The sequence below is a fragment of the Stegodyphus dumicola genome, chromosome 6, assembly GCF_044657685.1.
Source record: "Stegodyphus dumicola isolate Sdum_Otavi_A_Nest chromosome 6, ASM4465768v1".
In the NCBI taxonomy this organism is placed as follows: domain Eukaryota; kingdom Metazoa; phylum Arthropoda; class Arachnida; order Araneae; family Eresidae; genus Stegodyphus; species Stegodyphus dumicola.
The window spans coordinates 213,505,824-213,521,942 of NC_140773.1; the positions used below are offsets into that span (position 1 = coordinate 213,505,824).

Sequence of the window (16,119 nt, forward strand, 5' to 3'; positions counted from 1 at the left end):
CTATATTCCATTTATATTCCAGTTTCCAGTCTCTATGTCATCTCTAGACATCCAGAAATAAATGTCTAGACAGCCAGAAATAAATGTAAATTGAGAGAAAAAAATTGGCAGTTAATGGGTTAAGAAGGCAATGGTAGTTCGAAGTGGATTCAAATCCTAGTAAATAGGCTGATGTATGAAAGCTTCCGAGATTTTCACTACGCAATGCGAATATAAGTTATTTTCCTTTAGAGCAGGGGTTCTCAACCGGTGGTACGCGTACCACTGGGGATACGCAAGGAAAAAATAAGTGGTACGTAAAGAAGCAAAGTATTTTTAACTATTAAATTCAAAAATTAAAACCCCAACATACTGATTGAGTTTTTTCTCTAACACTCGTAAATTTATGCGATCTGAAGCTTTGTTCAAGAGTGGTGGTGATAGTAGTACTTTGTAATGGTGATACTAAAGATTTTCAATTTTTGTTTAGATGGTACACGTTAGTCAAAAGGCTGAAAACCGCTGCTTTAGAGTGTTCTCATCGAAAGTATCCTTCCACTAAGGTAAACAAACCTCGCATACTTTGGTGTTTTCAATTAAACAAACGTAAATGATGTTTTGAATAATTTGCCTTGCATTATGTATGTAAATATTCATTTTTCAAATTTAAACCATTGTAGAGAATTCATCTACAAGTAATTTTTTTTTTTCATAATAAGTAATTCAACATTACCGTAAATATAATTTAGTGCATATGATATGTAAAAATTCTAAATAGTTCAAAGTAGTTCTAGTTGGAAATATTTAAATAATTTATAAGAATTTGTTTAAACAAGAGAAAATTCTATTCGAATTTTAATATTAGATAAATAAAGCTGTCGAATCGATAATGCATCTCGGAAAATACAGGAATTTTTGATATTCAATAAAATTTTGCATATTAAGCTAAAATTACACAAATGTTTAAAATAGTAAAGTATGACAAATATTTATATTTTGCATACCTATCACAAAGTGCAATGGAAAATATACTATATGTAACTCACTATTAAAATAGCAAAATGTAATATCAATATACGAGTACATGAGCCCACCAACGGCCGAGCAGTAAAGTCGCTGAACACTGGTACACTGACTACCAACAAGTATTTGGACACCTGTGATAGAAAAGAAAAACTAACTTTATTCAAAATCAATAGTTGGTAGAGCCTCCACGAGAGGTAATTACAGCGTGGACGCCTCCAGGGCATACTTTCCACAAGTCTTTGTATGACAGCTAGTGATATTTTCTTCCACTCGGCTTGGAGAAGACATAGAAGTTCCTTCACCGATTTTGCACGGGTAGTGCACCCCTGAATTCGGCGATGCAACTCATCCCAGAGGATATCGATAGGGTTCAGGTCTGGACTCCACTGGCACCATATCAAGGTCCATTCGATGAACTCCATTGGCACCATATCAAGCCTTGGTTAACGCCGAAACGTGACAACTGGCATTGTCGTCCTGAAAATAACAGGGGTCCAATCCGTAAAACTGCCGCAACGTAGGAAGCACATTGTCATCCAAAATAGTGCAGCAGGCATCTGAGTTGAGCTTACCATGAATGGTGACCAAGGGTCCCAGCCCATACCAGGAGAAACACCCCCAGACCATAATTCCACCTCCTCCGAACTTGACTGTTGGCACAATGCATTCTGGCAGGAGACGTTCTCCAGGTAGACGCCAGACGCAGACCCTGCCATCCGAACGGAAAGGGTGAACCTTGATTTGTCACTCCAAAGAACCCGTTTCCACTGATCTATGGTCCAATTTCGATGTGCTTTGCACCACATTAACCGAGCAGCGCGGTTGGACTTTGTGATCAAAGGCTCATGGGCAGCAGCACGACCATGAAAACCAAGCAGATGTGCTTCCTTACGAATGGTATTCATGGAAACAATACTCCCGGATGCCTGCTGAAACTCCTCGCGCATGAGGGCCATCGGTTGGGTGCGGTTCTTCCGAATTTCTCTGGACAGCACTCGTCGGTCTCTATCCCCCAGTTTCGTTTGTCTGCCGACTCGGGGCACATTCCGACAATCACCGCTCACCTTCCACTTCTTAATCACATAGGCCACTGTCGATTTTGGGTGCTTCAGATCGCTAGATATGTCCCTTAAGGATCGGCCACATTTAGACTTCTTCTCATTTACACATGTGATACCCGATAATTATACCTTTCTCGAAATCAGAGAGCTCCGAACTGCGAGGCATGTTGCATGCGACTAAAGCTGATGCTGTTTCCTACACGATATACACCGGCAGAGTCCGTGACGTACCTTAGGACTGCAGATATCGTCATTTGCTTAGGTGTCCAAATAGTTATTGGTAGTCAGTGTACATGGCGAAAGGAAGTTTGGCCATCACGAGTTCATAAACTTTACGAAAACTGACAAAGATCAGGACTTGCCCTCATTCACAGTGCCAGTGTCTTCGTTCTGTACACCAATGCCCAGTCTCTGTTGATGGTAAAGATGTTAACGAAAATCGCAGAAGTAGACGCTTAGTTACAAACCCTCGTGCTAGCGAACATCACGCAATGGGTAACCGTTCTCCATTTGCAGTAGTTGTGTAATTCATGCAATTCCTGAGTGATCCTATAATTTCTCTTAAAAGCAGCGTTCTTATAGTTTACTTAATAAACACACTCCTATCCTCCAAACCCCTGCAAAAGTACGCTTAGTGATGTTTATGACCAAAGCGATGCCTTTGTAATACCAGCTAATATTGTTTCAAAACGCTACAGATTAGATCATATTTTGAGTTTTCAGAAATACGGCTGACCGATGACCGGACAGATAATGTAGCAAAACAATGGCAGCTTCTTTTAGAGTTCGCATATCTGTGGCGGAATAGTCTAGCCGCAAAGGAATAGTCTAGACGCAAGGCTTTTACTATATGCGATATATATATAAAAGGCCAGATCACTTCCAAAGTTCCTTACCAAAAATTCCTTCCTAGACAATTTAACGTTTTGGCGTTAACAATAAATGTGTAAATGAGAAGCTAACTCCGTTCTGTATAAAGAAATTCTGATTATCGAATGGGTAGCTGTCTTTTATGAAATGGAAACATGGTAAAGTGAAACAAAATTATGAAAACTAATTTAACATTTCAGAGTTGCGAGATTAAACAAGTCTTTCTTTCCAAATACGCGCGATATCTGTTAGTCATAAATCTAACTGACTTCGATAATGCGAACTGACTTTGTTTGCGCCCACGGCGGTGTATAACTGTGATGCAAGTTGAGTTCTTGAATGATCATCAAAAAGTTAAAATGGTCAAGCCGTTATTATTCTCATTAAGTCGTAATAGTAAAATTTTCTGGATAGATCGGCTCTTAATAAAGGTAAAAAATAAATGAAATCTAAAACAATTGAGGAGGAAAATTAAAAAAAAAAAGACAATGAAACAGTACAATATCCTACTAAATAAAATATATAAAATAGTAATGCACGTACTATGATACCACTTCGTAAGCGTCCAATGTGTATGATCATCAGATCGCTAGATATGTCTCTTAAGGATAGGCCACATTTGTGATACCCGATAATTATACCTTTCTCGAAATCAGAGAGCTCCGAACTGCGAGGTATCTTGCATGCGACTAAAGCCGATGCTGTTTCCTACACGATATATATTGGCGGAGTCCGTGACGTACCTTAGGACCGCAGATATCGTCATTTGCATAGGTGTCCAAATACTTATTGGTAGTCAGTGTAGTTCAGTCCGAGGTTCGAATCCCGCAAACGGGCTGGCTGCATGGCGTTTTCGTGTTTCTCCACGTGTAACGTGTATACGAAATAGTTTCCCTTAGAAAGTCCTCCACGAAGGCATCCCTCTCCTTAGGCAGATAGCCCTGGTGTACTTTGCCATAATCTCAATAAACCAATCCAAACGAGTACATGAAACTTATAGGAATACATCTGTGTAAACAGAAACATTTCTCGTTGAAATGAAATGCATATACCTAACCACACCCTCCTTCTTCATTCATTTTAATTGGGACAAAGAGTTCAGTCATAATTTCAGATTTTACGTCTTGTTCGAAAAATGCGGTAATTCCTTAAATTATCTTGAATGGTAGCTTAAACCAGATTTGTCTGACAGCATAAAAATTTATACTGAATTCAGAAAAAATAGTTCCTCCTGTGAGGAATCAAAATATGGGTTTGGAAAGCAAGAAAAATTTTGGATGCAAATGCGAAGGTTAATCTGACGTCAAAAGATTTTATTTCATCGTCTGATTCTCACAAATAAGTATGTTGACATTTGTAATTATCTCACTTTTCCCAGCGGCAAGGACAGATTCATCTACAAGAAATGGCGTCAGAAAAATTGTTCCAGCCAATGTTCTTAAATATTCTATAGTTTTTTCTTCGATATTTTAGCAGACGTAACCTTGTACAACTATCATCATAGCTGTTTTTATTTATTCGAATAGACAATCACAAAATTAATGGGATCACTAAGAATTGGTTGTGGTGCGAAGTCTACAAATAATTAAAAAACTTTTCGCTAAATTGCTTTTGCCGTTCTTCACATTTTTAATCTCTTTTTTAATTATTACGACACACTTCGATAAAAACAGAACAAATTGAGAAATTTGAAAATTTACATAAGTTCTAAGCAACACATAAAAAAAAGGAAAGAAAAAAAAAAAGCCCGCAGAAGTTCTGGAAAGACAATGGCTCCTGTTCTTTCTTCCTCTTTTATGCTGCTTATCTTCATTCATATTTCTGTTTTTCGTTATTCTCTTTCACGTTTCATCACAATTCAAGCTCTATATGACATCAGAAATTTTATTTTTAACCATTTACTGATTATCATATGTATGTTCGAGTTTCATATACTCTTATTTATACTTACAATCATAAACGATCAATTATGAAAGTGAAAAGTATTTTCTAGAACATAAGTAAATCAGGTACTATTTAGAATGTGTTATTAGTTTAAAATATATCAACCATCGGCTCATGTTACACAAGAAACACACATAGTTGTAACATGAAGATTGAGCTAAAAGTGTCTGAAAGTCAGAAATGACGTGAAATTGTCTTTTCTTTCCAGCAGAGATTTCCTTCTTCATTTACGTATTTGCCTCCTGGATATAACCTCCTGGAAAAAAGAGGGCGAAAAATAAGAAAAATGGCCTAAATTTGAAACCGAAACTGTTAGTATTGAAAGTAAAATAAACCTTAGCCATATTCGAAAAGTTAAATAACTCTTCCCCTTGATAGAAAAATACGTGATTCGTGTAATGCCGGCCAGAGAATGCTATTGTTAGAATGCCATCATATTTTAGAGGGGTGTCGTCTTTCAGCAGTGGCTTCCAAAGGAATGCTGATCATATCATATGCGGTCAAGGTCATAAATTACAAAAGACTCGTTCTCTCCTTCTTGACCGCATTTGCAACGACACCGTCCAAAGTGGGTAAATGAAGTAATGCTTGGTGGTATACGCCAAAAACGTAGGCTCACTATCACTTGGGGCCCACCAGCGGCCGAGCGGTAAAGTCGCTGAACACTGGTAGTTCGAATCCCGCGAACGGGCTGGCTGCATGGACGTTTTCGTGGTTTTCCCCACGTGTAACGTGTATACGAGCCAGTTTCCCTTGGAAAGTCCTTCACGAAGGCATCCCTTTCCTTAGGCAGATAGCCCTAGTGTGCTTTGCCGTAATCTCAATAAACCAAACCAAACCACTGTCACTTGGGAGTGTATGATCGTTTTTAACGTGAGTGCGAAGTTATCTTTCATTGGTCGCTGTGTCTGTTTTCACTAGCCTTTGGGGAACTCTACATAATAACTGCACCAGCTTTAAAGGCATGCATGCTTTTACATTATATTATATTACATTACATTATATTGCAACATATTATATGCTACATTACACTACAAATATACTACATATTAAACTGTATTATATTGAATCATATTATGTTATATGAAGTATAATTTATATTTATTTTCGTCTTCAGGGTTTGCGATCAAAAAAGTTTAGAGATCGCTGTCTTAAAAAAAATTATCTATAAGCCACAAACAAAGCCACTAAGTCCAATATAAGCCGCAAAGCCAAAAAGTCCAATATATAAGCCACAAAGTCCAATATGATAACGCAGCGTTTTCCAAACTTTTTTTGTGACCTGTTTGTTTTAATATTTTTCCTTAATGACCCAGTAAAAATATTTGTGGCTTAGATATAAATTTAAAAAAATTAATTAAAATATTTTCCTTTATTGTGAAAGTAGCAAAAATACAAAAATATCAAAGAGTAAAAACATCTTAATGGGAAGTGTGATACTGTTTCTCATTAACTAGATCTTTCAGGTCTTCAGAAAAAGATGATAACTTCCTTCTTTATCTGGTTCAGAAAAACATGCGTCGAGAAGGCTGTTTCATATTTGTAAGTTGTAGCAAAAGATATTAGAAACTTTCGCCTTTTGCAGGAAAAATGGACAATCTTGACGACAGGATAGCCGAAAATCTATCATTTGTATTTTGTCGAAGTTGTCATTAAGTGCTATATCACAAGACAGTTTAATTACGAATTTAGTATCTGAATCTAATAACTCCGTCTCTAATTCTGTATTTAATTGTGAAAAGATTTCTTATCCACGATTTGTTGCCATGTATTGGATGAAACTATTCTTTCTGATTTCTCTGCAATCATTTTATGTTGTTTCTTGATAAAAACTGAAATTTTATCAGGCATGGAACTATTCTTTTTGCTCTTCAGTTAGCTTCATAAAAGCATTGTAATTTTTTGTTTTAACATAAAGTGTCCACAAACTGAGCTTTTTCATTGCAACTTCCATCTTTTCTTACAATTATCTTGTAATGAAATATTTAATTTATTTAAAAAAATCAAACATGTCACAAAAGTAAGATAACGCTATCAACCAAATAATATCCCAAAATCTATCTTTAAATTCAAATTTTGCCTGTTTTCCTTTTACCTACATGTTGGCTCTCATACAACCCATTTGAGATGGCGGACCTTTTGTCAAAAAAAGGTCCTTTGTTCTTCAAAGGTCTTCCAAAGACCTATCTCTTCACTTTGCTACACTTGAAATCTGTAGGATTTATTAAAAAAATCCTTTCGTAATGCTGCTTTTAGTGCTACTGAAAATAAGTCGGGACTCTCCTCGTGCTATTACTGTGGCTGAGTTTAGACTATTAACTGGACATGACTGCCTTGGTGCTAATTTTTTTCGTTTTAATCTGACTACCTCACCTTTATGTGCTTTCTGTGATTCTACACAAGTCATAGACGCTGCTCATCTGGACGTGTGAAGAGTTTCGACTGTATTGTAAAGAATATTGGAGAGCTTGTTGCCTAATGACCTGATAGTCAATGGCCAGGCATTTAAAAAATAAATAATTCAAATATTGCATTTTTAGCCTCTGAAGAATGCTGTTTAAAAATATTAAAACGTCTTCTGTCATATCAAAAGTCTATTCAAAACGTTACTTCTGAATAACCAACGTACTTCGTAACATAAAAGAAGATGTTCCTGTTTACTGCCCATTTCTTTACATAATAATAATACACTGAATAACCAGGAATTCAAGGGTCAAGGGACTATGCTTTATACTCCCTCTGTATTGAAATAATTGTCTTATTTGCATAAATTATTTGTATCAAAATGATTGTTCGATTTTAAAAAGCAATGTGTTTTCCTGCTCTATCACTAATTTGAAGGCGTAAGTATTATTTACTTAGTATGATACAACTGTATAATATTATCTTATTTTATATATATTACATGTTATTCCATTTTTAAAATTATTCATTGTTCACAGGCCGCACTAGCGGATCCTCTGCTACAGATAATAAATTCCGGGATCCTATTTTGTGATCGAAGCGTGAAGAAAGCCTTTATCATGTATCCTTATATTCAATTCAGGTTTTATGGTACTTGAAACATGTTTCAACGCACCAGTGGTTCTCCTAATAGCAGAAGTAAGGCTTCTTTATGAAATATGTTTGCGAAGCATGACCTGCATGACTTTTCCCAAAACCTCGTCATGCTCTTTGTGTCAACAACCACTATGCCTCTTTATTTTTGCCTCAATATTAATGGATTCTCCTCTATCGTACCAGCGTTTGGCTCATTCTAGAAACAGTTTTGGCCGAGATATCATGTTTTTTACCAATAGCCACTACAATATCATGCACAGGTCTTTCATTTTTAAAGTTTCTCAATAGCTATTGTAGAATCGTAATTCTTTCTTCAGACGTTAAATTGAATACCTTACCCATAGCTCTATAAAAAAAATGAAAATAAATTGTCGTATAAATATCAAAATTTTGTTTTATAAAAGAAGAAGGTCGCATATTCGGAATCATTCTTCTTACTTCTATCTCCTGAATCAGATATAAATTTATAAATCAGACAGCTATTTCGATACGGAGGAAGTGTAACTTATAAATTTTATGCACTTATCGCATAGCAGTTTGCAAAAGCAAACGCATTTTTTGATGGCCAAAGCTTCTCTGTGTATGCTGCAATGCAGCCATACACTTATGGTGCTATGGCCTTTATTTTTTCAAAAAGCTCTGCACGGACGCGTGCCATTGAATGAGTACCATCGCTGCTCAGTCCCACGCATTTTTTCCAGTCCATGTCATTTCCACTGATGCCAAACAAGTGCCAAACAAATTAATATTTCTTCTGCTGAATGGTTTACAAAATTGAAATTCATTGTTAGATGTATATATTCTCAAAATCGTATTCTCAGTACTTTTAACATCTTATCTCACGAAACATAAACTGGCATTATGCCTGTACGTTTATCAATTTGAAGGGGCAAGAAAAAAGTGCAGTGTTTTAATTAAACTACAACAGTTTCTTCGTTATTATCTGCTATTTCCTCTGTTCTTTTCACTATGCTATAGAACAGAGATAACACATTTCTCTGATTTTACTGTATTTTATTACATATACGAGATGCCATTTTCATTGCAGGAACTATTGACATTTCTGCAAATGCACGAAGATATCTAATTTCAGCAATTTATTGTGATACTCCATAAAAAACCATAACTAGATTTTCAGGTAAGGCCCCCCCTGAAAAAAATTCGAAGACACAGTCTAGTTATTAATTATTTCTTATTTATAAAACAATCTATCGGCTCTGATGTTTTAATTCGAAGTGCCGCTTCAGATTTGGAGGTCTCATGGATTCATTTGATAAAGCCTTATAACAAATAATATATGATGATTTTTTATCAGCTCATTTTATAAAACCAAATTTTATATAATCGTCAAAGTACAGGGTATTTTCTTCTTTTTTCTATATGTAATGGACGACGCAGTGGTGTAGCGAGGGGGGGGGGGGTGGAAGGGGGTGTATGATGCCCCGGGCACCGCTCTCAGCGGGGCGCCAAATGGTCTCCAAACAAGATTTTCATCATATCACTGTGCTTTTTTCGGGGGGCGAGCGCCAAAAAGGTATTTTGCCCGGACGCCAGTTATGCTCGCTTCTCCACTGGGACAACGTGTGATACAGCCATTTTTTAGTGCTATTCTGGGAACTCGTACTTGGGTGAACGTCTCTTAAATCAACAAAAATTGTTCCTTTCCGAACATGATATGATAATTTATCGATCATAATCGGCACATTTTTTGCTGTTTTATTAATTATTTGTCCACTGATAAATTAGATGCAATATAATATTACAATTAATAGTATATGAGTACAAAAATGCATGCTTCTGAACTAATAACGAATAAAAAATCACTGTGAATGCGAATAAAGCTATGCCGCTACCAAAAGTCGACTGAAATCCGGCAGTAGACCCTAGCAATGTTTTCCCGCTTCAGTTCAGAACCGCAATAGCCGTTCACATACAAAAATATTGGTTAGGTCTGTTGCTGTACTGCAGACAAGCCTAATTAAGTTTTGGTGGCATAGGAGATACCACTAAAATAGGAACTAAACTAAGAAATAGATTAATAAGTTTCAGTATCACTTGTCGTCTATGAAGGCATTAAATTACTAAATGTTGAGCTCATCTATTGATAAAATATAATATAATTTCATGCTACTGTAAAATGTATGGTTAGTAATTTCGTTAAGTTTTATTTGTAACTCGGTGATTTACTTTTGTGTCGAAACCCAGCATTTAAGAAAAGCTATGACAATGCGTTAAATCTAAAATTGAATAGAATGCATTTTCCAGAAATTTGAAGCACGATTGAAAAATGAAACAGGGCTTTATTCAACATACGTTTATTTTATTTTATTTTTATTTATTTATTTATTTATTTTTGTCTTTTTCTTAAAAAGGAAATTTCTAAAAAATGTTAAACCTTGAAAAGCATGTGCAGTAAATGCAAGTAAAAACATGAGACTTTTTGAAGTACGTAAAGAAAAAAAAAATTAACTTGTTTATGATGTTGAAAAAGGGTTTCTTTAGCCTGCTCAGAAGTATAATATTGCTAGAATAAGGACATCAGTTAAAGATGGAATCATCAGTTTCAGAGCGATATTTGTACCTATTTTAAGATACGAAAAATTTCGCTGTAATTAGGGCTTGGTTCCAGTCAGAACCCAATAACGGTACTTATCCTCTTGTAGAGTCATTAGGTTTCTTTGAAGGAGGAGATGTGAAATATGTGCAATGCCCTCGCCGGGACTCGAACCCTGGACCTCTTGAATATTCGTCGAGTATGCTTTCTATTTACACAACGAAAAAATGTGGAAAGAAGGTAGAAAATACCTAATAATCTTTCGAGAAATCGCTAATTCAGCTACAGCCGAACTCCGAATATGACGAGCTCCAGTACTTTGCTGTGGATCTGAATCGTAATCTTTGCAAAAAATTCTATTATTAATGAAACATTTTATTTAGCAGTTAGTGAAAATGATATTGATACTAGATATTAAATGAATGTCTAAGTTTTGTAGGAGATATCAAAATGGGAAAACTTGAGCTGCTAAAGAAGGAAATCCTCCATGTCAAAATGCGATTTATCAGGAAGAGGAATTTTTATGGGCAAAATGATCGAAATGACTTCAAATAGATTACCTGCCTATGAAAAGAACTATTTTATCTGAATCAGAAGGATGTTGATCAAAACAGGTGTCTTCTTTTCATCCTAGGTATCCTGTTTGGTTTCTATTAATTTACGCATCTTTCATTTGTTTTATTGTTTCAGTACATTTTTATGATTTTTAAATTTATTATTAATTTTTATTATATTTTAATTTATTACTTACTTATTTATTATTAATTTTTATTATATTTTAATTTATTACTTACTTATTTATCATTAATTTAACTTAATTTATTAACATTTTATCCCTTTATGTTTTACTTAATTTATTCATTCATTACGTATTATTTTGTCTATTACCAGTTTATTCATTTATTTTTATTCACCATTCTTGACGGCCTTTCACAGAACTCCAGTATTGTTAATTTTAGAACAAATTTTGAGCTTTTACGTACAGCGATAAAGAGGAGGTCGTCAATTGAATAAAGAAATATTTATGACATTTTATAAATATACGGATAGAAATTTACAAATACACAGCCTTCAGGCTATCAAGCTATAACGGTAAAGACAGCTTCACGGCAAAGCACTAAAGTACAGTTCCCAACTCGGTCGATCGCTCTCGGAGCTCAACACACTCGACGATGCATTTACGATATACTGCTACTCCGCATACAGGCGGGGTTTATATAACTTTTTGCCTGCCTTCGAGAACATTATGGGCCAAACTGGTAAGAATTCGAACCAGTAGAATGTTCTCCATCCGTCTATGTCATGTCGCCAATTTTGTCGCCAAATGGGCGATTTCGCGCAAAATACGGCAACCCTGCTTACCCTTGTCATTTTCTGGTAGCCCTAAAATTGCTTTGCGGGAAAGCTGTCTTACCGCAGCTGGACTTTTCGTAACAATATTCTTTCTCACATATGACTAAAATAAAAAAATAAACAATTTTAAAATGACGAAGATGTTCACAATGAAGAATTTAAATCAGAAATACCAATAAGAAATTTAAATGAACATACTTTAATCAATCTTACATATAAAGTTTCTATACTATGACTAATATTGCCCCTTAAAGTTCTGTTAATAATCTAAATAATCTAAATCTAAAATCGTGGTAGTTCTGTGTACAGTTCGTACACAGAAGTACCACAATTTTGTGTTTTTAGTCGCATGCCTAGTATTGTTGTAGTATAACCAAATATTATGATAATTAAAGAAATTATTTTCTATTTTTGGTCAAGCAAACAAACAAAAAAACATAAATGAAACAATAAATCTTTTTAAAAAAAAATCCATCATTATTGGCGACTGCTGACATGTAAAAACTGAAAATTTGGTAAATTATAGTAAAAATTAAAAAGAAAAAGCTTTATTCAAAAAAATTATTTTTTAAGCTATGCAATGAGTTAAAGGTTAAAATTTTGTAAGTTTTGCTTGTTAATCAAAGATATACAAGAAAAATTCAACATTAAATAAATAAATAAATAAGAAGATCTAGATCGAATTTTGAAAATATTCTTGTGAAATATTGTATTATTACTGGAAATACGTGTATGCGCGAAAGTCCAGAAAGTCTTATCAAGTAGAAGCGATTTAGAAGTTAATTTCAAGGTTTTATCTAAATAAATACAAAAATCAAGTTAAATAAAACCTTGGGACAAAAAAAAAAAAAAAAAAAAAAAAAATGATTGGTTCGACTCTCGCACAAAATATAATAGTGAATATTCTTCGCTTTCACATCGCTTGGCTTTCTCCTCATTTACAATTACGTAATACAGTTTCTTTTGAATTTCTATTTTGTGAAGGATTTATGATTTATTTTGAGAATTTTGGTATATATTAAACTAGTGTTCAATAGTGAAATAAATTTCTTTCTCTAATGAGAATTTCGAATTACGCTCAGCAAATTCACCGAGGTAAATTTCTTTTCCATTTCTTCTTTTATGAGCGTTCACTGCTCAAAATAATATTATATAATAATTTATGATTTTTCACCCATCGATATTTTGAAAAACAACTCTGTAGCGAAACGGAAAGTAGATATTTTAGTAAAATTCTGCAACTAATAACGTTGGATTTTTTTAAATATCTGCACATCATCAAGAAGGTATTGAGACGCAAAGAGATCATTTAGTTTTAAAAATAGAATCAGAAGCAAAACATTATTTAAAATATGTCATAGGCAGAAATGTATCATACTGAGATTACAAAAAAAAATTACTTCCGTTCAGTATAGGCAATAATTAGTGCATCTAAATAACCAGAAAATCGAAAATTAAATGTTAGATCTGTAATGCAAGTACTTTATCTCAGGATGCAGTAAATGTTCCAAACTTTAATGAAAATAATGGAATTTTTACTTTTAAATCATTCGGTTTTGAATTAGATATTAATTTATTTTATTCACCTACAATACAGCACATGATGATCCAGGGATACTAACATTTGTTATCATTAATGCCTAACAATTTCAGATTTCATTTCAAAAAATACTACGTAGAAAGCTTTCAATACGTACTTTTATCTGCAATGGCGTCTTTGTAGCAACTAAGAATAACCGTTTCCCCTTAAGCATTTGATTAAAAGCTAAGCCTGTCGATATGAGAATCACAAACAGTTGTAACAGTGTACATTGTTTAAGGTCAAAGAACAAAATGAATGACAAGGTTATTGAACTAGTGTTTCTGAAGACATCTTTGCATTCTCAGCAAATCAAATCTTTATGTCACTATTTTCTCTCTAACGAACATAGTAATTCCATTTTAAGAGTAAAGAGATTATATGGATGTCTTTATAGATGTTCCTATTTTTATACTTTTATATTTATTTCCAATATATTATCGTTTAGAGTTTCCAGAGTTTCATAACTATGTTTTATAAACATCAGAAAGAGAGATCATGACACTGAAATATATTCCGTCAACAGTATATCAACAGAGAGCAAAGAGAAAAAGGCTCTGTCATCCTTATCTACGATATGTTTACTTACTTATCTATGAAGGAAAGGAAAATCGTTTTTAATGACATTTAATTTCCTTATTCTACGTTATCAAAACTACTGATGCTTTCCTATGAATATCTATTTACTAAAACATAGTAATTTTTTTTTCTGGATACATCTGAAAACATGCCAACTACAACACCTTAATACAGCCATTTTTTATTGGGAGGATTAAAGTATTTTTCTTTTTAAATATTTACATCTAATTACCAGATCTTCAGACTCGTACACACTTAAAAAAATGGAGAATGTTAAGTTCTTCTCTTATTCCCGATAGTCCAAGACGCAATGCAGTTGCGGCTTTCCGTCTGTCTACAGGACATGATTGCCTTGCCACCCACCTGCACAGCCGCATTTCAAGCGATCCTATTGCTCACTTTTGTGATCCTGGAGAAGAAACGGACAGGGACACCTACTGCGATGTGAGGCTCTTCGTGATCTTATAAAAAAGTCGAGGTACTGGGAGGCAAGAAACGCTCTTTAGGTAATGACTTCGGTCTTTTTTTTTTAGTTCTATTGTTTGTAACTTCTGTTTGTAACATTTTTAGTTCTTTGTAACTTTTTGCCTAACCATTGGAAATAAAATTAAAATAAATAAATAAATAAATAAATAAATAAATAAAAAATAATAAAAAAAATAAATAAAATAAAATTTAAAAAAAATAAAAAAATAAAAATAATAATAAAATAAATAAAAAAATGTAGACTATGTTATTATTGTATTTTTATATCTGAAATCAGAGATAAAAAGTAGAAAGCTTTCAATTTTCATTATCCAACTTAACTGATTACTACAACAAGTAAAAATACTATATGCTTACATCAATTAAATATCTCATGCTTTAGTTTCAGTATTCTATAATCAATATTCATTGTAATATGACGAAATGTAGAGGCGCAGTAAGATGGCTTCCCAGCAAAGCAGGTATAGGGTTGCCATAAAAAGGCAAAAGAGAGCAAAATTGCCACATTTGGCGAGAACTTGCCCATTTGGCGACAAAATTGGCGATATGGCACGGACGGATGGAGAATCTTCTGGAACAAATTCTTACCAGTTTAGCCCAGAATGTTCTCGAACACAAGCCAAAAACTATATAAACCCTGCTGGTACGCGGACAGTCAGTGTGTCTTATCTAGTTAGTCCGTGCGGAGACGATCGAGTTGACAGCCGGCCAGCGTGTGCCGAGTGGGTCATAGAGTGCATCGAAGAGTGTATCGCGGTTAGTGCATCGTCGAGAGAGTGTGTTAAGGTCCGGGAACGACTGAACCGAAGAGTCGGGAGCTGTGCTCTGTGTGTTGTCGAGTGCATCGCGAGTTGTAGCGTGGAGAGTCTCGAGAGTACGTGGAGTTCCGAGAACGACCGAGCAGAGTCGGGAGCTGTACTCTGGTGCTTTACAGTGAAGCTGTCTCCACCGTTATTGCCCGGTAGTGTGAAGGCTATGTCGCTGATTGTTCCAGCGTGTTTATAGTAGATCTTCGACGACTTTAAAAAGTGACAGTGGAGCTGTCCTGATTAATTTTGGCCAAATAAAGTGTGTTTCGCTACTTCAACAAGTCTCGTCGTTATTCACTCCAAATCCACACGAACCCGTAGCGAACGTACCGAAGAAAGAAAATAACGTAACAACTGGTGTCAGAAAATAACGCAACAGTATTATATATAGCAGTTCCGTTTGATGAGACTTCCAGTTAATGGGATCAGCTGTTTATTTGGAACACATCTTAAAGAATAACTCCTAATTGGGAAATAAACATTCTTTGCTCGATATAGATTGAGTGTCGTTTCAGTGGAGCACTTGCGCAATTGGAAATGCTTTCACACTTATCGTTTGGCATTTTCAGAGCTTAGAAAAAATCATAAAATTTAAAGACAAATAAGTAACATGTATTTTATTATAATAAGCATCATTTTAGACAAACCTCTATTACTTTTATAGACATATCATTTAGTATTTCATGTATGAAAAATATATTCTACACGCATATAATTACTTAATGAGATATTAGAAGGAAATAATCTGAAACCTTTACAGATACAACCATTGGAATTTTACGTAAGAAAAGTATCTTCTACTCACATAATAACTTGCTG

At 34.6% G+C, this 16,119-nt stretch overlaps 1 protein-coding gene and 1 long non-coding RNA gene across 3 annotated transcripts in view; one reads left to right on the plus strand and one right to left on the minus strand.

Moving 5' to 3' along the window:
- LOC118191680 (sodium-dependent phosphate transporter 1-B-like) overlaps positions 1 to 16,119 on the minus strand; it is a 319,865-nt gene that overhangs the window by 93,988 nt on the left and 209,758 nt on the right. The gene's annotated exons all lie outside the window — the stretch shown is intronic.
- Positions 472 to 16,119, plus strand: part of LOC118191679 (uncharacterized) — a 185,959-nt gene continuing 170,311 nt past the window's right edge. For both annotated transcript variants that reach the window (XR_015041826.1, XR_015041825.1), the window contains exons 1-3: positions 472 to 542; positions 10,934 to 11,128; positions 14,305 to 14,511. This is a non-coding gene — a long non-coding RNA (uncharacterized LOC118191679). The remainder of the gene's footprint in view (positions 543 to 10,933; positions 11,129 to 14,304; positions 14,512 to 16,119) is intronic.